This window comes from Lepidochelys olivacea, assembly GCF_965140295.1.
Source record: "Lepidochelys olivacea isolate rLepOli2 genome assembly, chromosome: 6".
Lineage (NCBI taxonomy): Eukaryota > Metazoa > Chordata > Testudines > Cheloniidae > Lepidochelys > Lepidochelys olivacea.
The window spans coordinates 82,791,985-82,819,622 of NC_140416.1; the positions used below are offsets into that span (position 1 = coordinate 82,791,985).

The 27,638-nt window shown below is 41.7% G+C and overlaps 1 protein-coding gene and 1 long non-coding RNA gene across 4 annotated transcripts in view; both read right to left on the bottom strand.

Annotated features, from left to right (window-relative positions):
* RALGAPA1 (Ral GTPase activating protein catalytic subunit alpha 1) overlaps window positions 1-27,638 on the bottom strand; it is a 235,006-nt gene that overhangs the window by 14,842 nt on the left and 192,526 nt on the right. The window lies entirely within an intron of this gene.
* LOC311521595 overlaps window positions 1-27,638 on the bottom strand; it is a 32,411-nt gene that overhangs the window by 3,258 nt on the left and 1,515 nt on the right. Inside the window, exon 2 of the long non-coding RNA XR_014711927.1 lies at window positions 23,646-23,829. This is a non-coding gene — a long non-coding RNA (uncharacterized lncRNA). The remainder of the gene's footprint in view (window positions 1-23,645; window positions 23,830-27,638) is intronic.

Genomic DNA, 27,638 nt, shown 5'->3' on the forward strand with positions numbered 1-27,638 from the left:
AATCTTAGTATGTTTATCTTCAACTTGGACTACTCATTAGGTCCTCAGGCTGCGTCTAAATTTTGCAGATTCTTTCTGCATCACATCTCTAAGATACAGCCTTTCACATTCATCCACCCAGCTAAAACTCTCATCCAAGCTCTCATCACATAGTATATTGATTACTGCTTTTTCTCTGGCTTTGGCAAATGCAGTCTTACCCCATTCATATCCACTCAGAATGCTGCTGCAAAGATCATTCTAGACCACTGCTTTCAACCATGTCACTACTCTCTTTGCATCCCTCCACTGGCTCCCCATTTTCTATTGCATAAAACATAAGCTGCTGGTCTTCGTTTTTCTGGTCTTTCATGGCTTACTACCACCCTTTCTATAATCTCTTTTTCACTATCAAAATGTTGGCTCCCATCTCTGATTGCCCAACGATATCAGCCTCCATCAGCCACTTGTCAAATTTTCCAGCAAGCACTTTTGTGCTTTTTCCCATACTGCTCCTCATGAGTGGGAGAAGCTCCCCGTAAGCATCTGTAAAACTACTTAATTGTTCTCCTTAAAATCTCTTTAAAACTTTTGCTATGATGACTACAGAAATATTGATCACAGTTAGCCATTCATGCACTAATACTACTGCCTATCATGCTGACCAGCATTGTCTCAATGTTTCCTTATACTAACCTGTGTCTGTCTCCATGTGTTGTCTCGTCTTATACTTTGATTGTAAGCTTTTGAGCAGGGACTGTCTTTTTGTTCTGTGTTTGTATGGCACCTAGCACAAAGGAACCCTAGTCATGGACCAGGACACCAAAGTGCTATGGTAATACAAATAAATCGTACCCTAGATGTTTTGTGAATTTTAGGTTTTCTTCCTTTGTATCGTAACTAATTCCTCTACATTCATCCTTTCTACCCTCTCTTTACTACTACTTAAACTTCTAACCATGGTGTTCTCATCTTTCCACTTCATTAGTACAACCTATCCTCTCTGGCCTCCCCACTTCTCACCTCGGTCTCTCACATTAACAAAATGCTGCTGCTAAAAACATCTTCATCTCCTGCACTTTTGAACATGAACTCCTCCTCCATAAACACCTTCACTGACTTCGTTCCCACTACATTAAACGCATCTCCTCAAATTCACTTTCATTTATTTAAATAACTTGAACTTTGCCTATATCTTTTCTCAGTAACAGCTCCCCCAAAACTTCTAGAAACAGGCCAGACTCCATCGCTGTAGCATATGAATACAATTCACTATTTATCTATATAAACTTATTTTACAGATAAGAGAGAACTTGGATTTTATATCCCCACAATAAGCTGGGAAGACCTATGGTAAGTACTAGTTTGACTGAGGTAGTAATATGCATCCTATTTTGTAGGTCAAATAAGTGTTAATTTCAAGTGAGAAAAAATAAAGAAAAAACAATATCAACATCTAGCTATGAATATTAATATTATAGCTAATATTTCATTTGACAGCTTTATAATCTATACATCATTACCATAATCTCAAAGTACTTGCAAGATGTTGGAAGAAACAAAGAAAGAGAATAGTTTGGTTGAGATGGAATTCCCAAACAACCTGTGTTGTGGAGACCTGATTCCCATTTATGAAAGTTCATACTGAGGGAGTCAGCTGAGAGACATGTGTCCACTCATTCAAATTGAAATGCTAACTCAAACAGTTGAAATATATGAATAAACATCTCCTGAAAAAGAGCATGCGAAGCTACATTAGTATAAGAGTTCAAGAGAACTTACAGGGAACAAATTTAAATGGCGCACTTGAATCACAAATGATAGTTCATCTATAGTATTTTTCTAAGGAACAGAAAAAGTGACCCATCATTTCAGAGACTTGACATCAATAAGATGTTTATGTTCAAGCCTATGCGTTATCAGATGATTTTGTAGTCTTTGAGAACATTTGAAAATAAGTCAAAGACCAATTTGAACTCCTGAAATATCCTAGGCTCACACAAAGGTTCCAAGATTTTGGCTCAACAGTGTTATGATACTGGAGGAGCAAAATTTGCCTACAAGAGAGGAGATCCATGCTGACAGAAAGGTATCTCTGGGAAGACACCAAAAAGCTGTTTTTCCATCACTGAGATGATCTCCAGTTAAGAGGAAAGGCACTTGCAATGTAACACTGCTTTCTACAGTCCTCTGAGTTGATTCACCAATCCTTTGTCATATGAAGTGGGAGCTCCAATCTGTACTTAATTTTTAAATCATGCCAACTGTTTAAACCAGGGTTTCTCAACCCATGGGTTGAGAGAAAAAATTTTGGTCACCAAAATGTTTCAAAGGATTACGTGACAGCTCCTGTCCCATGGAGCTGTCTGGGCTCGCCTCCCTGCTCCAGGCACAGCAAGCTGTAGGGTCCCAGCGCCACTATGGTTTAGCCCAGCTGTCATGACGACGAGTCCGGGTAGGCCAAATTTGATTGAGTGGCACTCCAATCCTATGAGCTAGGTCACAACTCCGCTCACACAAATTTGAGTCAGGGCCAAACCTGAGCCATGCTGCAATCCCACAAATAGCAACACCTGGAGTGGAGAGCAAAGCCCAGCCAGCCTCATAGCACAGGAGCTGCAGGAGCCGCCCCTGTGGGGTGAGTGCTGGGCAGGACCCAACCCCCCCATGGGGGGGCAAGATCTGACTGAAACCACCCCAGGGCCTCCACCCCCAGATTATTTACTGGGTTGCCACAGGCCAAAAATATTTACAAATGGGTCTTGAGCATCTCTGTATAACTATCAATTTATCTAGACATTTATACTGCAACATCACCGTATTGCATGAAAGTAGAACCTTTGAGCACCTATGAGCACATTGCCTCAGGTGAAAGAGGCTCTTTTAAGGGTAGGCTAAAATTACTCCCTGTGACCAAAACATAGCTTAGAGGACATTTTTAAGAATCAAGAGAAACTCAAAATGTGGACATTACGAATGATCATCAGAAATACAGGTACCGCTGCCTCTCTGGATGCTGTGATTTGATTGTAGATGGCATGGCTATGACTGAGCCCTAGTCTACACTACGAGGTTAGGTCGAATTTAGCAGCGTAGATTGATTTAACCCTGCACCTGTCCACATGATGAAGCCATTTTTGTCGACTTAAAGGGCTCTTAAAATTGATTTCTGTTCTCCTCCCTGACGAGGGGATTAACGCCGAAATCGACATCGCTGGGTCGAATTTGGGGTAGTGTGGACACAATTCGATGGTATTGCCCTCCAGGAGCTATCCCAGAGTGCTGCATTGTGACTACTCTGGACAGCACTTTCAACTCAGATGCACTAGCCAGGTACACAGGAAAAGCACCAGGAACTTTTGAATTTCATTTCCTGTTTGGCCAGCGTGGCGAGGTCATCAGCAGAGGTGACCATGCAGAGCTCATCAGCACAGGTGACCATGCAGTCCCAGAATTGCAAAAGCGCTCCAGCATGGACCGAATGGAAGGTACTGGATCTGATCGCTGTATGGGGAGACGAATCCGTGCTATCAGAACTCTGTTCTAAAAGACGAAATGCCAAAATATTTGAAAAAATCTCCAAGGGCATGAAGGGGAGAGGCTATAACAGGGACCCGCAGCAGTGCCGTGTGAAACTTAAGGAGCTCAGGCAAACCTACCAAAAATCCAAAGAGGTAAATGGCCGCTCCTGGTCAGACGCTAAGACATGCCGCTTCTATGATGAGCTGCATGCAATTCTAGGTGGTGTCCCTACCACTACCCCACCTCTGTGCATTGACTCCTGCAAGAGGGGAGTCTCACGCAACAGGGATGAGGATTTTGGGGACAAGGAAGATGATGAGGAGGAGAAGGATGAAACCGTTCTCCCCAACAACCAGGAACTGATTATCACCCTGGAGCCAATACCCTTCCAAGGCGGGCTCCTGGACCTTGAAGGCGGAGAAGGCACCTGGTGAGTGTACCTTTGTAAATATAATACAGGGTTTAAACGCAAGCACGTTTAATGATTAATTTGTCCTGAAGACTTGGGATGCATTCACGGCCAGTACAGCTACTGGAAAATTCTGTTAATGTGTCTGGGGATGGAGTGGAAATCCTCCAGGGACATCTCAATGAAGCTCTCCTGGGGGTACTCCCAAAGCCTTTGCAAAAGGTTTCTGGGGAGGGCAGCCTTATTTCATCCTCCATGGTAGGACACTTTACCATGCCAGGCCAGTAGCATGTGGTCTGGAATCACTGCATAACAAAGCATGGCAGCGTATGGTCCCGGTGTTTGCTGGCATTCAAGCAACATCTATTCTTTATCTCTCTGTGTTATCCTCAGGAGAGTGATATCATTCATGGTCACGTGGTTGAAACGGGAATTTTATTAAGGGGACATTCAGAGGTGGCTGTTCCTGCTGGGCTGTTTGCCTGTGGCTGAAAAGAAGTCATCCCTGCTGTTAGCCACGTGGTGGGGGGAGGGGTGAAGCGATCATCCCAGAAAATTGTGCGTGTGCGTGACCTTGTACCGAAAGCACATGTGCTATGTAATGTTAACAGCTTGGTTCACCATGAAAGAAAGAGTCTACCCATTGTTCTCTAAAATGTGTCTTTTTAAATACTAATCTCCTTTTTTCCCTCCCGCAGCTGCAAATGTGTCAACGCTCCCCCATCATCTCTGTCCCAGAAGCTAGCGCAGATAAGAAGGCAAAAAAACCGCACTCGCGATGAAATGTTCTGAGCTCATGCAGTCCTCCCGCACTGAAAGTGCTCAGCAGAATGCGAGGAGTCAGAGTCCAGGAGAGCACAAAATGAATGCGAGGACAGGAGGGATGCGCGAGAGGAGAGATGGCGGCAGCATGATGAGAGGAGGCAGGAGGCAATGCTGAGGCTATTGGAGGATCAAACTGATATGCTCAGCGTATGGTTGAGCTGCAGGAAAGGCAGCAGGAGCACAGAGCGCCGCTGCAGCCCCTGTATAACCAACTGCCCTCCTCCCCAAGTTCTATAGCCTCCTCACGCAGACGGCCAAGAACGCGGGGGGTCCGGGCACACAACCACTCCACTCCAGAGGACTGCCCAAGCAACAGAAGGCAGGCATTCAATAAGTTTTGAAGTGCAGCATGGCCTTGTCCTTCCCTCCTCACCCACCCCTCCCGGGCTACCTTGGCAGTTATCCCCCTATTTGTGTGACGAATTAATAAAGAATGCATGAATTTGAAACAATAATGACTTTATTGTCTCTGCAAGCAGTGATCGAAGGGGGGAGGTCGATTGGCTTACAGGCAGTGGTGAGCTGGAGCCGGTTCGCACCGGTTCACTAGAACCGGTTGTTAAATTTAGAAGCCCTTTTAGAACTGGTTCTTCCAGGAGGAACAACCGGTTCTAAAAGTGCTTCTAAATTTAACCAGCCCAAAGTGGCGCCTTAGGCACCGACTCCATGGGTGCTCCAGCCCTGGAGCACCCAAGGGGAAAATTTGGTGGGTGCAGAGCACCCACCGGCAGCTCCCCACCCCACCCCCGGCCCACCTCCGCTCCGCCTCCTCTCCTGAACGCGCCACCCTCTCCTGCTTCTCCGCCCTCCCAGGCTTCCCGCGAATCAGCTGTTTGGCGGGAAGCCTGGGAGGGCTGAGAAGCAGGCGGCAGCTTCCCGCTCAGGCCAAGGGTGGCGGAGGTGAGCTGGGGCGGGGGGGCGCAAGAAGGGCCGCCCATGCCGCAGGGGGTAACCTGGGGGGGGACATGCAGGGGAACCGCTCCCCACCCCAGCTCACCTCCGCCACCCTTGGCCTGAGCGGAAAGCTGCCGTCTGCTTCTCAGCCCTCCAAGGTTTCCTGCTGAACAGCTGATTCGCGGAAGCTGGGGGAGGGGGCAGAGAAGCAGAGCGGGGCAGCGTGTTCAGCGGAGGAGGTGGAGCGGAGGGAAGGTGATCTGGGGCTGGGCGCAGGGTGGGGAAGCTGCCGGTGGGTGCTCTGCACCCTCCAAATTTTCCCCGTGGGGGCTCCAGCCCAGGAGCACCCAGGGAGTCGGTGTCTAAGGCACCCCTTTTGATGTGATCAGTGGGGGGAGCCGCTGCTCCCCCCCTAGCTACACACCCCCACCCCTAGGAGCCAAGGGACCTGCCCCAGGTAAGCACTGCCGGGACTCCCCACCTTGCCCCCTGGCAGGTGCCTCTGGCTCTGAGGGGTGGGCACCCACTATGGTGGCCCACGAGACCCTCCTGCCCGGTTCTGGGGGCAGTCAGGGGACGGGGAGGGGGGTGGATGGGACAGGGGTCCTGGGGGGGGGCATCAAGGAACGCAGGGGGGTTGGATGAGGCAGGAGTCCCGTAGGCGGGCAACGACCCCCTCGTGGGGTGAAGAGGGAACCCGTTGTTAAGATTTTGGCAGCTCATCACTGCTTACAGGGAAGTAGAGTGAAGCAAGTGGGCGGGTTTTCATCAAAGAGAAACAAACAGAACTGTCACACCGTAGCCTGGCCAGTCATGAAACTTGTTTTCAAAGCTTCTCTGATGCGCACCGCGCCCTCCTGTGCTCTTCTAACTGCCCTGGAGTCTCGCTGTGCTTAATCAGTGGCCAGGTGATTTGCCTCAACCTCCCATCCTGCCATAAACGTCTCCCCCTTACTCTCACAGATATTGTGGAGCGCACAGAAAGCAATAACAACAGCGGGAATATTGGTTTCACTGAGGTCTAAGCGAGTCAGTAAACTATGCCAGCGTGCTTTTAAACGTCCAAATGCACATTTTACCACCATTCTGCACTTGCTCAGCCTACAGCTGAACAGCTCCTGACTACTGTCCAGGGTGCCTGTGTATGGCTTCATGAGTCATGGTATTAAGGGGTAGGCTGGGTCCCCAAGGATAACTATAGGCATTTCAACATCCCCAATGGTTATTTTATGGTCTGGAAAGTAAGTCCCTTCCTGCAGCTGTTCAAACAGACCAGAGTTCCTGAAGTTGCAAGCGTCATGTACCTTTCCCGGCCACCCCACGCTGATGTCGGTGAAACGTCCCTTGTGATCCACCAGTGCTTGCAGCACCCTTTCGGTTTATGTACTGGCTGCCAAGGTGGTCCGGTTCCAAGGTAGGGATATGTGTTCCGTCTATCGCCCCACCACAGTTAGGGAAATCCCACTGCAGTAAAGCCATCCACTATGACCTGCACATTTCCCAGAGTCACTACCCTTGATAGCAGCAGCTCAGGGATTGTGATGGCTACTTGGATCCCAGCAGCCCCCCACAATAGATTTGCCCACTCCAAATTGATTCTCGACTGACTGGTAGCTGTCTGGCATTGCAAGCTTCCAGAGGGCTACTGTCACTCGCTTGTGAACTGTGAGGGCTGCTCTCATCTTGGTATTCCTGTGCTTAGGGCAGGGGAAAGCAAGTCACAAAGTTCCATGAAAGTGCCCTTACGCACGCAAAAAAGTTTCACAGCCACTGGGAATCATCCCAGACCTGCAACACTATGCGGTCCCACCAGTCTGTGCTTGTTTCCTGGGCCCAGAATTGGCGTTCCACGGCACGAGCCTGCCCCACTGCCACCAGGATGTCCAAATTGCCGGGGCCCGTGCTTTGAGAGAAGTCTGTGTCCACGTCCTCATCACTCTCATCACTGCACTGCCGTCACCTCCTCGCCTGCTTTTGCAGGTTCTGGTTTTGAACATACTGCAGGATAATGTGTGAGGTGCTTACAATGCTCATAACTGCCACAGTGATCTGAGCGGGCTCCATGCTTGCCGTAGTAGAACACTTCAACCTCTCTGGCCACTCGGTAAAAGACTTATGGGTGGCAATTTTGCAACAGAAAAGCTTCAAAAACAGGCTCCAACTGAGAAACTGCTAAGCTTGAATTAATATGCAAACTAGATACCAGTATCTTGGGTTTGAATAGAGACTGGGAGTGGCTGGGTCATTACACATATTGAATCTATTTCCCTATGTTAAGTATCCTCACACCTTCTTGTCAACTGTCTAAATGGGCCATCTTGATTATCACTACAAAAGTTTTTTTCTCCTCTTGATAATAGCTCATCTTAATTAATTAGCCTCTTACGGTTTGTATGGCAACTTCCACCTTCTCTGTATATATTATATCTATCTATATCTATGTATCTATCTTCTTACTATATGTTCCATTCTATGCATCCGATGAAGTGGGTTGTAGCCCACGAAAGCTGATGCTCTAATAAATTTGTTAGTCTCTGAGGTGCCACAAGTACTCCTGTTCTTTTTGCTGTGGTATAGCATCTGCAGGAGAGCAGAGTTGCAGCGGAAGCGGTAGCCCTGACAGCCAACAGAGAAACTCGCTCTCGAGACAAGAGCAGAGTTGCAGTGGAAGCGGTGGTTCGATGACAACAGTTAGCAGTACTGCGCTATCTGCTGAAAGCAGTATGGCGTCCATACGGAAAAAAGGGGTGAAATGATTGTCTGCCGTTGCTTTCACGGAAGGAGGGGCTACTGACGACATGTACCCAAAACCACCCACGACAATGTTTTTGCCCCATCAGGCATTGGGAGCTTAACCCAGAATTCCAATGGGTGGCGGAGACTGCGGGAACTGTGGGATAACTACCCACAGTGCAACGCTCCAAAAGTCGACGCTAGCCGCGGTACTGTGGACGCACTCTGCCAACTTAATGTGCTTAGTGGGGATACACACAATCGACTGTATCAAATCGCTTCCTAAAAAATCAACTTCTATAAATTTGACTTAATTTCATAGTGTAGACACACCCTGAAAAACATTTGCAGACTACTTTAGGGGCAAAGGAACAAAGTTTCATTTCACTGCTAACTGGAAAATGGGAATCCTCAACTTGCAAATACTTTCTAGTAGAATGAATGGACTAGGACGCTGGTAGGCTGGATGTCAGCTCTTGCAGGCATTAACTAAAAACTGACACCCTCATAGTTGGAGACCAGAGGAGGTCACCCATATGTTAGTTTTGCTCAAAATTGGTATTCATATTAAAAAAATGTATTTAGTGTTTAGACTCTATGAAATGCTTGTATGGTGCTGCATGCATTAATGACTTATAATATCGATATCCCATGTTATAAAGCAATACGTTTGCTCTTTAACTGTAAAAGTGTTTGCTCTGAAACTATAAACTCCCATAGTCAGGACAGAAACATTACCAAGTGTGAAATGCTAGTTTGCCACAGGTGTTGTCTCCTGCCCAACAAAAGCAGGTCCATAGACACCAGACAAACCATTGTGGAACATCATAGGACAAAAGACTTTGTTGATTGCTTCTCCCCCACACACCCACGAAGAGGAGACATTCAGGTGAACTCATCACATTATCTTGAACCCTTGGGAAAGGGAAGGGAATAAAAATCCCTGATAAGAAGAAAAGGAATCTTTTGGCTGTCTGAACTCTGAAGGGCCAGAAACTCTACACCAGCGGTTCTTAACTTGCGGCCCAATCAGCACACAGCTGTAGCCCATGTGACAACCGCAGGGCCATACAGTAGTATATATATTGTGTGGATGTCGCCCACATAACACAGATTGCTGCATCTGTTGTTCACAATGGTAAGTAAGTTGAGAACCACTGCTCTAAACTCCTCACCCTCCTGGGTCTGCCCCGAAAGAGACTTTGAATAGACGGATCACTACAACTCTTAGGATTTAGATGGTAACTCATTTTTGTGTTTATGTTTGCTTGCTTTAACTTGTAAATAACTCTCATTCCTTCTTCCTAGTTAATAAACTTTTAGACAGTCAATTACAGGATTGGCTTTATGCATTGTCTTTGGTATAGGACCTAGAGCAGTGTTTCTTAACCTGGGGTGCACACACCGCCTGGGGGTGCGAGACATGCCAGATTTTTTTAGAAGGTAAATAATTGAAAACACAAATTAAGCACAGACACGTAAGTACAACTACTTTGTTTCATCAAACCTATGTATTTAAGAACATACATTTTTAACGATTACTGTAATATACAAACAGGTTTAAAGAACTGACCTACTTCAACAATTTTTGATAAGGGGGGTGAGAACATATTTTGAGAACCAAAGGGGTTCAGGCTGCAGTAAAGGTTAAGAACCACTGATCTAGAGTATCAGTTGATCTGGGGTAAATGACAGGTCTCTTGGTACCAGAAGCAATATGGATGTGGTATGATTTTTGGTGTAACTGACCATTTATCACTAAGTCCAGTTTGTCTGGGTGGCAAGATAGACTGGAGAGTCTAAGGGGACAGTCTGTGACTCTATGGTAAAACTGTTAAAGTAATCTAGGAATTCACATGTGTTACTGGCTTGGTGAAATCTAATTACAGAACACTACCAGTTTGGAGTGTTTGCCCTGAGGTTGTGAGCCACTCCAAACAGTGTGATATAGGCATTTAGAATTTCTTTTAACTGCATAGAGTCAATTTCTATAAAGCATGGTTACAGTTAGAAGAGCAACTATGAGAAATGGCACCTTCTTCATCAACATATCTGCTCCTCATGAGTCTTGGGAGTCATATTTGCCTACTTTACGGCTAGAAATAAGTTTACAGTATTGACAGTGTACAGCGAATATAATTAAACAACCTGCTAAAACTGCTATTTGACATCACAAGTCAAAGAAAAGAAAAAGATCACCCTGTTGGTTTACTGGCAGCATATGTTGGGGATCAGAGTTTTGGCTTTTTGCTCCCTGGCTCGGAAGAGGCAGCAAGAAGCACAGAGGCAGTTATTAAACAGAAGATATACTACAATTTGGGGCCCTGAGAATGACGGTGGTGACAGATATTTTTGGATAGATTCCCCTAAGTAAGTTGTGATTTTTACTGTCAAGGGGATAAGGATGAGTCCATATGGAAACAGGACAAGACTTTTGTAGTAGGTAAAGATTTCTGTGGAGGATCGTGGAAAAACATTGCCATAATAGAATTTGTCTCTTGAAGGAAGCCAAGACAAAAAATTTAATAAATATTTCTCGACGTGAGAAATCTCTCTCTGAAAGAGAGGATTGGCCAGTGGCTGTCAAAACAGCTGAAGTCACTTTGAGTCATTGGAATTTGTGCTCCTTATTGGCTCTGAGAATTAAAGATGTAGGATGGACAGCTACTGATCCAGTGTTGGAAGCTCTACAACTAAAACCATTTCATCTGTGGGTGGGTGACCAGTATCAACCAAACACACTGAGATGCATAGGTGAAGGTCTTCTGTATTCTAAAAAGTGATTCTGTTGAAGAGGCATTATGGCATTCCCTATTTGTTCTGCAAGGATTTCCAGATCTAATTTGCACAGTTTACAAATAAAGAAGTATTTTCCCCCTAACTGCCACTCCTGCTAACTCAAATCAATCTGGCATCTGAAAGTCAAGCTGGGTTCTTTTCTGCTTATCTTTAACCATTAATGAAAATGTGTATGACAAATTCTGCATTGTGTATCTGCGTTTTCTGTGGGGCTGCACAGATGTACTGTAACTGAGTGGACAATCTGTATCTGCAACTGAAAGTTATTAACAACTCTGCTGATGCATAAAATAGAATCCAATTCATTCTCCCATTTTTGTGTGCCAGCTCTGAAACGCTGACAGAAGTAAAAAGGTAATTTTGTCACTAACGCAAGCACATAAGGAGTCAATCTATGGAGTAAGACCACCCTATTTTCAAATGGATCAATCATCAGAGTAGAAACTCACTTTCAAACAAGAAATCTTGTCTTGACCACACTGGACAGTGACGGTCAAAGGTTTAATAATTTTATAGTGCTATGTTTTTTCCACATGAACTGAGCTTGCAGTATTGGGGACAATAGCTTTGCCATAACATGCAATAATTTCTTTCCTTATCTCATGTACCTCAGCCAGAGGTTAGGGATCTATTACAGGAGGTGATAGGTGAGGTTCTATGGGTCTGCAATATGCAGGAAGTCAGACTAGATGATCAGATGGTCCCTTCTAGCCTTAAAGTCTTTGAGAGCTGAGCAAAAAAACACAGAGAATTCAATGTTGGCTGATGGTCAATTTCTCTTATCCACATTTTATAAATATTCTATTTAAAATGCTACAAAATATATTAAATAAGTTATCCAAAAAGATCTTAAAAAGAAATGTGCATATTATATAAGCATCTGTATTCATTAACCTAAATATCTCATGTTTTAATAAAACATTCACATGTAAAACAAAATTATCCAAGAATAAAAACTCTATAAAACAACTGAGTATTAAAAACAGTATCACATAGTATCAGGTAGGCGCACTACTGATACAAACAAGTTAGCCTTTGGTGTAAATCTTCTATAATTAAAGGCTGTTAGTATCAGGAGATGCTCTCTGATGTAACCTCCAGGAAAATGTAAGTATGCCTCCCCGAGGATAAAGTAATATATATGATAGCTTTCACATATGTGGTTAAATATCAGTTCCAATATTACTAATTTTTTATGTTGGCTCATTTACTTTTTTTTTTTTTAAATCAAAACATTTATGTTAATTATACCTTAGGAAAATGAAAAAGGAGAAAGCATCTGGGCCAGATGTGCTGAAGTCATTGGGAAGGCATCAAGTATTTTACAAATTTCTTCAATGATATTCTTAAGAAAAAGAAAATGTTGGATGAATGGCATAAAAGCTTTGGAGTGGCTATTTTTTATCAAACGAAATATTAGACTGTTCTAATTATTGCCCAATTAAGCTGATGTCACATGTTATGAAAACATGGGAGACAATTATTGAAAAGTGTCTGCGTGGAATAATTGAAATTTGGATGGGTCAACATGGATTTATGGTGGGAAGGAGCATAGCTGATGCCACATTTGTACATAAATCCTTATAAAAAATTCAAAGGAAAGACAGCAACTTGACATGGTCTTTGTGGATATGGAGAAGGTATGTGATCACACACCAACAGAATTAGTTTGGTGAAGTTTGTCTTCTTCAGGATATGATGGAGTGACTACTGTAGTCAGAACTAACTGGGACTATAGTAGAGAATTTCCAGTAAACACTGGCCTGCATTAAGGGTAAGAGTTAAATGCCTTTTTGTTTGCAGTTGTCACGGATGTAATAAATGAGAATATATGAAGGGAGCTACCTGGAAACATGCTGTTTGCTGATGTTTTAGTGATAGGTGCAGAAGACTGTGAGTCCTTGTCAGTCAACTCTGAATTATGGAAACATAATTTTGAGCAGACTGGACAGAGTGAACGCTGGTACGACCAAGGCTATGATAACTGGGGGAGAAGGATTCATCATAAAGGAGATCACAGGCAGATAGCTTAGAAAAGCAAAATAACTTAAATACCTAGGATCAATGGTGCCCTCCTGAATGATGCCTGGCATCATTCTAAAGCTGCTTGGTAGAAATAGCAGGAGCTGACCCCAGTTCTTTGTGACAAATGATGTCAATAAATTTAAAAGACAGAATGTTTAAAACTGTAATGCACCCATTCTAATGTATGGAACAGAGACTTGGCCAGCCACTAGAAAAGAAACTAGTACACACACTGAGACAAAAATGAAGATGTTGAGATGGTCAAATAGTTGGACACTATGTGAGAACAAATGAAATGAGGCTGTAAAGGGTTTAATACAGGTAGCTCCAATTGAAGACAAGTTGCGGGAGGCTAGGCTATGTTGGTATGGGCATATTTAGTGGAGACCTGAGAGCTAGATTGATAGGACGGCTATTGCAATGATCATGGATGGAAGATGACCAAGCAAGAGACCAAAGTCTCGGTACGCGGATAGGATATCACCAGACCTCAGACCGATCAATCTGCATGACAGCCTGGCATACGATCATGAATTTTGGAAGAAGGCTATGAAACTCACCACTCCCAAATAGGGAATTGTCAAGAAAGAAGAGGACACCTAATTGTTACTTTTTGTTCCAAAAAAGGAGTTCAATTTATTTTCAATTACTTTAAAAAGCCTTTATGAGACCTATAATATAACAAAATGCACATCTGCCATTGCGGGGGGGGGGGGTTCACTTATTTCCATTTAGCTATAGGAGGCCATGAGGTCACAACAAGGATAGTAAGCTAACAATGTAAAAGGTTGAAAATACTGCAAAACAAGCACAGTGTAAATAAAGTTATATCCATTGGACCGGGGTGGCCAACCTGTGGCTCCGGAGCTGCATGTGGCTCTTTATAGGTTAATATGCAGCTTGTTGCATAGGCACTGACTCCAGGGCTGGAGCTATAGATGCTAACTTTCCAATGTGCTGGGGAGTGCTCAGTGCTCAACCCGCTGCTCGGTCCCAGTCCCTGTTCCCACTCCACCTCTTCCCCCAAGCCTGCCATGCCCTCGCTCTTCCCCCCCTCCCCACCAGAGCCTCCTGCGCACCGCGTAACAACTGATCGCAGTGGGTGAGAGGTGTGGGGAGGGAGTGAGGCACTGATTGGTGGGGCTGCCGACGGGCAGGAGGCGCTGCAGGTTGGAGTTGGGGGAGCTGATGGCGGGCTGCTGACACATTAGTGTGGCTCTTTGGCAATGTACATTGGTAAATTCCGGCTCAGGTTGGCCACCCCTGCATTGGGCTTTTCCAAGGAAATGATATTATAATTATCTGATTTATTGACAAATAATATATTGATAGACATTTTCTTAACATATACATTCATTTTACATGAATTTAGGCTTAATAGGAGGAGTGTTCACTTATACAAAGTAAGTACTTGCCACAAGTGCTATATTTTTGTCAGAAACTGTAAATGGAGCATGCATCAGCAGCAGTACAGTATATTTAATATACTGTTGTACAATCCTTCTAGAAACACTCTAGATATAGTACAGGTTGGGGCACAGTGTTTATTTTTTATGTTGTTCCATCAGATTTTATCACTAAATTCTTCAGTGGTTTATGATATCTTCCATGAAGGAAAAGCAGTGACTTGTCAGAGCAGACAAAGCTGAGCTTTAATCCATCCCTATAACCATATTGCCAAGTCTATATTGTTTACAATGCGTCTCAATTAAGAGACAAGCAGGACACCTGGTACTTCTTTATCTAAGTCTCACGGGCTGCCAGATGACTCAAAATCCATAACAGGTGCTAAGGCAGTGTGAGTGTAGGCACATTAATACAAGCTGGGTAGGATAAAATTTGGACCATACTTAACCACTTACAACACTCAATTACTAAATGAAAAATGTCAGAAAAACTGCAGCAAGCTACAACTCATTCTCTTCTAAAGTTCATATGAAAACATTTTAACAGATTAACTGTATCTGTGGAGAATTCTAAATTGAGGATTTAGGGTCACTCCTGTGGACTTACATTTGTAATTAATATTTTCAGAGTATTAAATAACAAAACATCAAAGTTGTATAAAATTTTATATAAATATTAAAATAAGAATATATTCAATATACTTAACTGTTGATTTGGTCAGTTCCTTAGGTAACAAAAATTGCAAACATTTTAAGCACCAGTTCTGTCAATTTTGCAGTAAAAAAATAGCCATTGATTCAGCAACAATGTAAAACAATACTTCTACCCTTTAGAATTCTGAAGTAATTTTATTAAGCTCACAGAAAAAATGCAAACATCAACCAATTCTCTTCTTAAATATTTTTAAAACAAACATGGGTTTCAAGTGAGAAAAGCTAAGGGATAAGAGAGATTACTTGCATGGAAAAAAAAATGTAGAGTTCTTTTCAGCACAAAGATGTTTTAGTTCAGCTAACAAATAAAGCAAGCATCTGGAGTTAGTATTAAACTTAGACACTGACAGACCTAAAAAAAATAAATTTCAGAAATTTTACAGTGGGCAATTACTTAAGAGCTATCTGTATCTAAATGTGCAGTAATCAAATTAAGTTTCTACTTAATATTGTAATTATCAAGAACACAAAATAGTGATTTTATTACGAGAGTACGCAGTAACAAAGTACAGTAAACTGTCATTTAAGACAGTGTCATAGTATCTATGATAAGCAGCATACTGGCTTAAACTAATGCACTATATGCCTCTAGGGAATGACAGGCTCAGAGACTGGATTTTAACATTAAAATCTATCCATTAATCTTGACTTAAATATAATCTACTCTACAGTAAGAGGAAGAATGGGCATTCAATGAATTATCTTTTTGAAATACAGCAGGGGCATATTTACTAAATCATGTTAGTAGAAACTCTAAATTTTACTATAGTTTGCTGGTTCTATGTTTCTCATTCTATAAATCTTGCAGAGCTGAGGATTCCCATTTTTGGTATACTCGCCATTGGATCTCCATACCACAAAGACCAATTTCTCATGTCTATAATGGACTACCGATTAAATTCATGAGTAGAGAGGTTGAGACACTAATGGTTGTGTTTATAGACACTTCAAAGTTCGTATTTTAGTAACAGACTATAGGAGGTGAAAACAAAACAGTGAGATAGACTTGGATAAAAATGGTCCAGTCCTGAAGTCCTTATTCAGGCAAATTTCCTATTTTGACTTGAGTAGAATCTGTCTTATTAAAGACTTCAATATAGGGATCAGTGTGACTATAGGACAGTATGTGTTAATTATTAGAACTAGCACCACATAAGCTCCTCTTTGGGACTTATGCTGGCAAAAGCAGGCACAGTGTCTGCACACAGGCAGCCTCTTGCATGTCTTTGTGGGATGTCTATGTGAGACCCACAGAAGCAGCTCTGGAGGACAGGGATGGGGCAGGCCAGCAGACTGATGCTTAAACTGGTGGCTGAACTTTGTGACTTTGTCCTCACCCATAACTATTTCACATTTGGGAACAATGTATACCTTCAAATCAGCGGCACTGCTATGGGTACCCACATGGCCCCACAGTAAGCCAACATTTTTATGGCTGACTTAGAACAACGCTTCGTCAGCTCTCGTCCCCTAATGCCCTTACTCTACTTGCACTACATTGATGACATCTTCATCATCTGGACCTATGGAAAAGAAGCCCCTGAGGAATTCCACCATGATTTCAACAATTTCTATCCCACCATCAACCTCAGCCTGGACCAGTCTACACAAGAGATCCACTTCCTGGACACTATTGTGCTAATAAGCGATGGTCACATAAACACCACCCTATACTGGAAACCTACTGACTGCTATGCTTACCTACATACCTCCAGCTTTCATACAGACCACACCACATGATCCATTGTCTACAGCCAAGCTCTACGATACAACCGCATTTGCTCCAACTCCTCAGACAGAGACAAACACCTACAAGATCTCTATCAAGCGTTCTTACAACTACAATACCCACCTGCTGAAGTGAAGAAACAGATTGACAGAGCCAGAAGAGTACCCAAAAGTCACCTACTACAGGACAGGCCCAACCAAGAAAATAACAGAACGCCACTAGCTGTCACCTTCAGCCCCCAACTAAAACCTCTCCAATGCATCATCAAGGATCTACAACCTATCCTGAAGGACGACCCATCACTCTCACAGATCTTGGGAGACAGGCCTGTCCTTGCTTACAGACAGCCCCCCAACCTGAAGCAAATACTCACCAGCAACCACACAACAGAACCACTAACCCAGGAACCTATCCTTGCAACACAGCCCATTGCCAACTGTGTCCACATATCTATTCAGGGGACACCATCATAGGGCCTAATCACATCAGTCACACTATCAGAGGCTCGTTCACCTGCACATCTACCAATGTGATATATGCCATCATGTGCCAGCAATGCCCCTCTGCCATGTACATTGGTCAAACTGGAAAGTCTCTACGTAAAAGAATAAATGGACACAAATTAGACGTCAAGAAGTAGAACGTTCAAAAACCAGTTGGAGAACACTTCAATCTCTTTGGTCACTTGATTACAGACCTAAAAGTGGCAATTCTTCAACAAAGAAACCTTCAAAAACAGACTCCAATGAGAGACTGCTGAATTAGAATTAATTTGCAAACTGGATACAATTAACTTAGGCTTGAATAAAGACTGGGAGTGGATGGGTCATTACACAAAGTAAAACTATTTCCCCATGTTTATTCCTCCCCCACTCCTGTTCCTCAGACATTCTTGTCAACTGCTGGAAATGGCCCACCTTGATTATCACTACAAAAGGTTTTTCTCCGCCCCCCCCCCCCCACTCTCCTGCTGGTAACAGCTCACCTTACCTGATCACTCTTGTTACAGTGTGTATGGTAACACCCACTGTTTCATGTTCTCTGTGTATATAAAATCTCCCTACTGTATTTTCCACTGCATGCATCCGATGAAGTGAGCTGTAGCTCACGAAAGCTTATGCTCAAATAAATTTGTTAGTCTCTAAGGTGCCACAAGTACTCCTTTTCTTTTTAAAAGGATCCAGTTGCTCTAATCACTACACTGCACAGGCAGTGCAGAGGGATTGCAATTGCTTCTCTACTCCAGAGGCTGGTGTAGATAGAATGTGGGGGTGCGCTGCCGCCCGATACCCTGATTCTAGATACGGAGAGGTGAATTTCATCTCCCCAAACTCCTTGCACTTTATCTGTGTAAAGCTTATGTATGTGAAATGATCTTCACTCTACCCTGTTTTTCTTTTCAAAAAATCCTTAAAGATTTTGCTTGGTAACAGTAGGATTGGATCACTGATGTAAATCTTGTACTCTTTGCAGAGACTACATTTTTAGCTAAGGTTAACTGTCTGGAAGCAAACTGACTGTTTACCCTGTGGCTCTAACATGAATGTAGAGTTCAAATGTTTTCATATCATCAGAAGTATAAGCTTATATTGTACATATATACAGACAGACAGGGACAAGAAGAAAAGTATTAAAAAGTTTCCTGTGAAGACACCACTAAAAAGGATAGGACTTTATAGAACTAAATTAGAAATACTGAAAATATGCCAAAGTGCCCAGTAGAAATAATATTACATTTATACACACATAAATGAATTAACTGTTTTCAATACAACACCAGTACAGAATAAGTAAACTTCTAACAAGAGAAATTTTGTTACTAAGTCCAATCGACTATATTTTCTTCATGCTTTTGCTTCTCCCATCACAGGAGAAGAAAATATTTTTCCTTTCACAGGCAAACTCTTGTGCAGATATTAGATTATCAAGTATTAAGCATGAAATTATGTAAAGGCAGCTGTGTAATTATGCCATTTCTATTTGATTTTTGTAACAAAGTTCTTTTATGCAAAAAACCTTGAAATAAGTATCAGATCTCAACTATTTTCCCCTTCCTTATTTTGAGCAGCAATTAGCAAAGCAAGCCTTTTACCCCTCCTTCCCTGTGCTGTCAAGCTGTTCAGAGCAGTTTGCAACCCTACAATAGTACTATTGTGAACAGTGTCTGGGCTTCCTTCCCACAGAGAGTTAAATGGGCAGTTCCTGCTGCCCATGATTGGTGTCCAGTGAAACAATACTAACAGCCGGGTTTTATCTGCTCCACGCCAAAGAAGTGAAGCCAGGGAACCAAAGCCTTCATATCATGCTGAACCATATGCCAACCCTGCTGGCCCCAAAGGTTTATCACTAAGAATCAGGATCCATCATGTCCCCTGTGAAATTTCACTTCACATAGCTTCTGTGAAATGCATGGCTTTGCTGAAAATTGAACCTTTTTCACAATTGGCAAGAACAGATGGATGGTAACTGTGGCTTGTCAAATGGAAATTAAAAGATTTTTAATAGCCTGCATTCTTATATGTTTGAGAGGAGAAACATTCAGAAGGAAAGAGATAAATTTGTGACCCATATTTGTCAGATGGAATTAATCAGCAATTAAAATATTTTTAAAGTATTCCTAAAAAGAGTCTAAAAATGTATTGGGTATTAATTTTATTAGCAGGGCCAAGATTAGGATTCATGATCTCCTGAGTCTTATATGGTAATTCCCAATTATTGCAAAACTGATTTTTAATACTTGTTTTATAATGACTTCTTGAGTTTTTCTGTAAAATACGTGGCATAATACACAATGGTGTGTATATGGTTTTACTGGTACCACTTCAGGATGGCCTGATCACTTAATCAGCACTGTTACATCAACAAATCTATCTCTAAATAGTTACATGCACGCGCGCACACACACACAGGTTTAGATATATAGTTTTTTTTTCCTTAACAGTTGCAAAACACAGAAGACAAGTGGGCATGTAGATACTACCTTTTTTCCAGATTTCTTAGTAATATATATTTTTAAATCTCTCAGCTGGTGCAGGATAGTATGATCTAACTGTTTTGATGACCATATGTAAACACACGCAGAAATAGATTTGACAATATTCTCAACCAACTCTTTTGAACAGGGCCGGCTCTAGGTTTTTTGCCACCCCAAGCAAAAAAATTTTTGGCTGCCCTCCTTCCCCCCGCCCTCCCCCCCCCCCCCCTTTTTTTTTTTGGCTTTTACACGTTTGCACTTTGCTATTTTTTTTGACTGTTTAAAATAAAAAAAAAAAGAAAAAAGAATTTGTAGTTAGTGAAATAAACCAAATTTCCTACTAGTGTACTCATTTAATTTTTAAAAAAATCACAATTACAAACAATTTGGGTTTAACTATACACTGTAATGAAAAAAGTTCGTGTCTTCCAGTGCGCCCCGTTTCTCATAAATTAAAAGAATTTATATGAACTGAATTTTTCTGGTTTTTATACTTGCATAGACCTTTAATAATTCAGTGAAATCTAAATTTTTTGCAATGGTACTTTCAACTGAAATTAATGAGAGTCCTAACAAATGATTTTGAGACATGGTGGACCTCAAATAATTTTTTGGTAATTTCAGTTTTGAGAAACTGCGCTCACCAGAAGCCACTGATACTGGTAATGTTAAAAGAATGTGGAATGCTATAGCAGGGTTTGGAGTGAAAAAATAATTTCTTGCTATAAATTCTAATACTTTTAGAGGAGAAGTTTTAGGACTTATTAGCTCAGATAAAGCTATTAATTCATCATACAATTCTACTGCATCAATGTCAGCAGCGTTATCAGTACTGAGCGCTAAATGTAGGTCTTGGCAGTGCTTCATGAGGTCTTCTTTGGAAAACTGATTTTTAATGTTTCTAATACTGTATATAAATTCAAAAGTTTCACAATGACCATGCAACTGATAAAATCTTTCTTCAGTGGAAATTATAGCTACATCCAAAATACAATAGAAACATTTAACTTTAAACCTTTCTTTTGGATTGAGAATAGGATCATCATGAGCCTCATAACAAAACTGTCTTGTTTTTTTCGAAAACAAATGAATTGTTGAGGTGTAAACGTTGGTTCCAAATCAAGATAATTTGCTATTGTTGTTGCTTCTTTGACCGTTTCGTCAAATCCTTCATCTGAATGGTATTTTTTAAAATATTCCAGCGTTTTATTCAAAATCGTCTTTGCCTCGGATACGTCTATGGTTATATCCTGCATAACTTTGCTGGTCAAATTAATTTGATTTAGAATATTATGCCAAATAACTGTGCAACATGAAAATTGAAACTGCATCATTTTCTGAGCCAATGTTTCAGCTTCATGTCGAAATAAAGGATCATACGACAAGTCCTGGCTTATTTCGAATAGTGCATCGTAAATCTCTCCTGATGAACATCGGAATGGTCTAATAGCGTCTATCCTACTTTCCCATCTCGTTTGACTTAGAGGTTTGTGTGTGAGTTTTTGTTCAAGATGCTTCTTCAAGACTGCCCAACAGTGTGTGGAAGCACTAAAAAAGTTGTAAATTGCTTGCACTGTGGTAAAATACGAAACGGCATCTTTAGATGATTTGGCAGCATCACTGACAACCAGATTGAGCGAATGCGCATGGCAAGGAACGAAAAAAGCTCGATTTAAATTCAATATTCTTTGCTGTACACCTGCATGTCGTCCTCGTATGTTTGAGCCGTTATCGTACCGTTGGCCACATATTTTCTAAAGGTATTCCATAGTGTTCCAGTCTCTGTAGAATTACATCTGAGAGGGCTTCCCCAGTAGTTTCGTTCACTGGTGTAAATTCTAGAAAGCGTTCACAAATTTTCACTTCTGCATTTTCATCAATTTTCACAAATCGTAAAACTATTGACATTTGCTTGGTTTTGCTCAGATCTTGAGTACAATCAACTATAATTGAGTAATATTTGGCATGTTTCAAATCCAATAAAATTTCATTATGCACTCCATTAGAAATTAATTGTATTCTCATTTTGTGTATTTTTACCCAAATAATGGGTGTGAATCTGTCCATCTTTCACTCTTCATACATGCTCAGCCAAAACACTATCAAAATTTTGCCAATAACTCAACCAATTTCAAGAAATTTCCATTGTTATTCTCATATAAAATATCCGAGGATCCACAGAATGCAAGATACTGTTTGGCTAGGAAATTAATGATTGCCAGTAAACGTTCCAACATAGCTTGACTACGTAGAATTTCTGAATTTAGCAGACATTGCTGTACCGCAATCGATTGTTGTACCAGAATGTAATCTGTTTGACAGCTCAATCCAATTTGTCAACGAGTGTAAATGATTTTTTGATGTTTCATGTTCTTTCAAAAGCTGATGCAAATTTCACCAGTCATTAAAACTTGCAGTTGCTAGAAGAATGTCCAAGTTACAGAACAGTTTGCAGAAAAAAAACCCAAAAACTACATCTTTAGTCTGTGAATACACTAACCACAATCTATTAATTTGTTCCCCATTTTTCATTTTTTTCTTCATACTGGATGACATAAATCGACGATTCGACTCATTAAATGGATACTCAAATGTAGGATCTAGTTTTGAAGGACCATTTTTCACAGTAATCATTTGCATTGCATCAGTAATTATTGTTGGCCATGTACTTGGATCCGATCCTATGTCAGTCTCTCCACCTTCCAATAATTGTACTTCAGTTTTACATTTGGATAACAGTTCTTTGTTTCTGGACTCTTCAGCTGAAGTAGTAAACCTTTGGATGGATTGTGATTATTCGTCTTTCTCAGTTAGTGAAGATAATCTTTGGTCGGACTGTTGTTCATCTTTATCAGTTGATAAAGATAATCTTTGGTTCGATTGGTCTTCATCAGTTGATGAATAATCACTTTTAATGCATTGCTTGGCGCTTTCTCCTTGATTGTCGACTTTTTAAAAACACTTATATGAAGTACGAGATAGTTTTTCTAATTCTTTTTGCTATTTCTCTCTTTGTTGCCGGTAGGCAGCACCGGAAAGTTGTTTTCGTTTCTGTCCGGGAAATTTAGCCCTATAACCACTGGCACTGATGCGACACAGAGTTGGCACAAATGGCGCCGATATGGTGGTACAGTACACACAAGTAATCATGATTCCTGATTTAATCAATCAATAACCCTTAACATTAACACAATTACGCATGTTCAAATTGAGTGACCATGTCACAGCGTGACACGATATTTTTCACGTCTCCTATCGCACTACTGTACTTGGCCGTAGGTAAGGCACTAGTCATTGGGGCAAGAGTGCTCCCTACGAGCTGGGACACACCCTGGACCCAGCCCTGCCTGGCATTTTCCCAGAGCTGAGGCCGCCCAGCTGGAACTTTGAGCCTGAGGGGCATGCGATAGAGAGAGCTCCGGGGCTGGGCTTCGGCCAAAGAAGAGGCGCTGGGCTGGCTGGCTAGATGCTGTCCCTCTCTGCCCGGTCACTTGCCCCCTGCAGGGGGGAGGCAGGAGGAGACCAGGCACCGGTGCGCTGTGCGGGGCTGGGGAGGTATGCGGCAGCCTCTGGGGCTCCAACAGGCAGAAGCTCCCCAGGTATCCTGGGGACCATCCTGCCCAGCCCAGCTCTTACCTTGCAGCAGATATGGCCTGTGGTGGACACTTTCTGGACGAGTTTCTGGGGGCCTTCATGCTCCCCCCTCACTGTCCGAGGACACATCTCCCGCCACCAACACTCCCGACGCTGGCGGTTGGGGCTGCTGCTGGATCCCGGCCCCGCTCATTCTTGCCTTGGCTCTGGCCATCTTCTCGGACTCCTGCCGAGAGAGAGCACATAAGTTCGGCTCAGCCCTCCCCTTCCCAGATAGGAGGCGGCGGCGGGGACAAACTGAGGAGGAGCCCGCAGCCACTATGTTCCCGCCCAGCCACTATGGTCTGCCGCCACCTCATGCGCTCTGCGGCCGGGGCAGGGCCGTGCTACCGGCTCCCGCCTGAGGGGGTGTGGCTGCTGCCCGTGGGAGAGCGACAGGGACACACTCCCCACTGAGCTGGCTTCTCCTGCCCTGCCGCACAGCCAATCAGAGCAACAGGCTGGTTACCGCCCCCCGGGGCAGTCAGGATCCAGCCCAGGACGCTGCCTCAGGTCGGAGCTGGGGCCCCAGCATTATGCTGCCCCTGGTAATTTTCTGCCCCAAGCACCTGCTTGCTTTGCTGGTGCCTAGAGCTGCCCCTACTTCTGAAACCACTGTTATATTCTACCAGACTGCTGTCTGTTAATTTTGCTTGTAAAAAACAAAAAAAAAAGCCATGATTCATAGAATCATACAAAACAGGACACACACATCTTTTGCATACCCATAACTTTTCTAATTTTTACCATATTAATCCACATTTGAATTGTATGTGAAATCCACATCTATTATTGCTGATGAAGATGACCTGCAAAGGATTAAATCAATATTTATACTGTTTTTTGCTTCTCTATGATGTGTAAAAGAAGGCCTCTTTTTTTTTTTCCCATTTTTTAATTTTTACATTCTGATTGGGTTTGTTTTAAACCTTAGAAATATCAGGAATATCAAGTCTAGTTTTCCTCAGTTTTGTTGGAGAACTTCTGGGAGGCATCAGGGATGTTTGTACAAGCTATAACATTTAAAAAGGACAAGAATGTTAAAACTTTAAACAGAAGGCTTTTGTTACCCCAAAACGTTAAATTAATAAGGTTAAACAGGTATCAACAAAAACTGTAATTTCCTGCTAGCTACGATGAGATCATACTTCATAAGATTGAATTAGTCATCTTGTCTTACAGCAAGAGAAAATCCCATATTTGTTTTTATAAAACCATTTCAAGTATATTTTACAATGGTGTAATTAAATATTGATTACGCCACCGAGTTCAAGAACAGTATATTTAAATTTCAGGCTTTAAAACAGGAGTGAGAGACTAACAGGTATAAATGAGACCTCTCCAAGGCAAGCACTAACTCCTCACTATTAAGCCTATATATGCAGTTATAATTCCAGAACTTGTATGGGGGTCCCAGAGAACAATAGGATTCAGAACTACCTTACTGCTTTTCAGGGCACTCCACAGAAATTCTGTTTAAAAAGAAATTCTCCTGACATAAAACAGTAAATACATTGAAGGAATTCTGTGTGTTGAATAATATATATCAGATATAGGCAGGTAGATATGGGAATGAACTGAAATATTCATTTTTCTAACGTAGGGGGGCAAAGTCAATCCATACAAAAATTGAGACAAGAACAATCTACAGTACAACACTCTATCAACAATATGAAAAAGTATGTGGCTCTGAAATATTTTTTTCTGTAATAGAAAGTGACCAGTGATGCCAATAGCCCACCTTGAAAGAGTTTCATAATACAGCTTTATGAGCGGCAAATTATGCTAGCACAGACAGGTCACTTTTGCCTCATTTATATTTGGCTCTTTCATCTCTTTCCAACATGTCTCCTGAAACTGGATAACAGAAGAATTGATAACAAAGCTGTGTTACTAATTCAGCAACAATTATTGACAACCTGTGTTTTTGATGCTAAAATTGTTATACTAAACTAATACTGATCTAGCTAATGAAAAGAAACAAAAGCTTGTGAAAAAAAGTCAGCATTTTTGAGTTTGGGGAGGGGCAGAATTTTTAGCTTTTGATAATTTCACTTACTGTTACCATTCTAATATCCTTTGTTCTGAAGAAAGAAATACGCAATGAAGAAAGTGAAGTAAAGTACTTATGTGTCCTTACAAAAATACACATATGCTTGATACATACATCCCCAACACAGCTATTGCAGTTATTTGAAGTGTTTATGTGACAAACACCAAGATAAGAGTTTAAAAAACAATCACAAATGCTGGTTCAATCAGTGGTCTCTAGTGGTTAAAATCAAGGCATTTAAAGTGATGCTCTGGAATTATTCATTGCAAAAAAATTCTATTCTTTCAACAGGTTACTAATAGATGATGTTTGAGAACAAGCTTGTACTACCCTTAAGGTCCAGTTGTTACTCAGAACACTGCCTAATCTTGCTCCCCAGTGTTGCATTTTAACGCTAATTGCATTGATCAAGCCAATAAATTGGACTCAAGGGACAAAAAACACTATCAAGTACCTACCCTGACAAAACTAGAGGTTGCAAGAAAATGCACTTCAAATACAAGTAAGGCAAGACATGATAAGCGAGGGAGAGGCTATCAAAGCTTGAAAGACAGTCATCAATACTGACAGATTACTGTAATTCTGGCTGTCAGGATGATCGATTTAAGCAGCATATGCCAATCAATACTCTCCTCATTTACTGAGCAACATTAGATATATAGTTAGGTAAGATGTCCCTCAGATAAGACTCAAACTACATTTAATGAACATAAATAGCACAATTTATGCTTTGGAATTTTAGTCTTTTTTTAAAAAAATGGGAATAAAACATCTTACATAGCAGTACAATTATCCATACAAAATTTAGTTTACATAGTTTTATCGTTTTGAATTTTCACTATTTATAGGACTACATTATCATCCATAATATATTTTAGAAATAGCTGAGTTTATAACATAAGATCCTAAAATGATTTGTTTGATTTTAGAATTTTTAAATATATGATTTCTTATGAATTAAAAGACATTTTCTTGGGTTTTCAAGAGGTTTGCTGTTCTGAGTACTTGAGCTGACTTTGGTTTACAGAAATCAAAATCCTTCCGATATATTTCCTTCAGTATTCTTTTTATAACTACTCATTATTGTTTAAATGTCCTTCTGAAATCAGTGACAAATGCATACATTAAACCAGTTTGCTCATAATAAAAAAACTATACAAAAATGGTTTGAACTTTTATTAGAGTTAAATGTAAAACAATTTTAACCCCACCTCTGCTCTCTAATATTTAGGTAATCTTACTTAAATGTAGAAAGTTGTACACTATGCTCGTTGCTTTGAAACTGGAATACCTGAATAAACTATTAAAAATAATCTGATATAAAATTAGCATACATACCCAATTTTTAAGGGTAAATAAATTCTTATATTTCACATGCAAAACTAACTTATTTAATCTTGAACTGGTTAGAAGATGAGGAGAGTTTTTAGTACAATTTAGTTCTGCAATAATTGTCAAATCTACCCATGACAATGTGCTAGTGAGTCTGGACAGAAAATGCATAACTGTTGTGATTTTTTGCTTGGACTTGGGAAGCAATTTCCTTCATGGCACAGTGGGAGGGACTTTGGACATCCGGCCTTCCTTTGGCACACTCAGCAGGGATCATCTGTTTGGATCACGTAGCATAAATCTACATACACAATCTCTTATGGTTAGGGATGGTGTGAATATTCACCTAAAATAACAGTATTGGAAATGCCCAGATATCTGTCTGGGGCAAAAAATCATCAACACTGAACACCTAAAATTAGCTTTGTTGTCCATTCCTCCCCATCTGGGCAGTGCCAGATCTACCTTTTTTGCCGCCCCAAGCAGTGAAGCAAAAAACAAACAGTTGCCGCAGAAGTGCCGCTGAGGAAGTAGTGCCACCCCAAGAATGGCTGAAGTGCTGCCCCTCCTGATTTGCTGCCCTAGGCACCAGCTTCCTTAGCTGGTGCCTA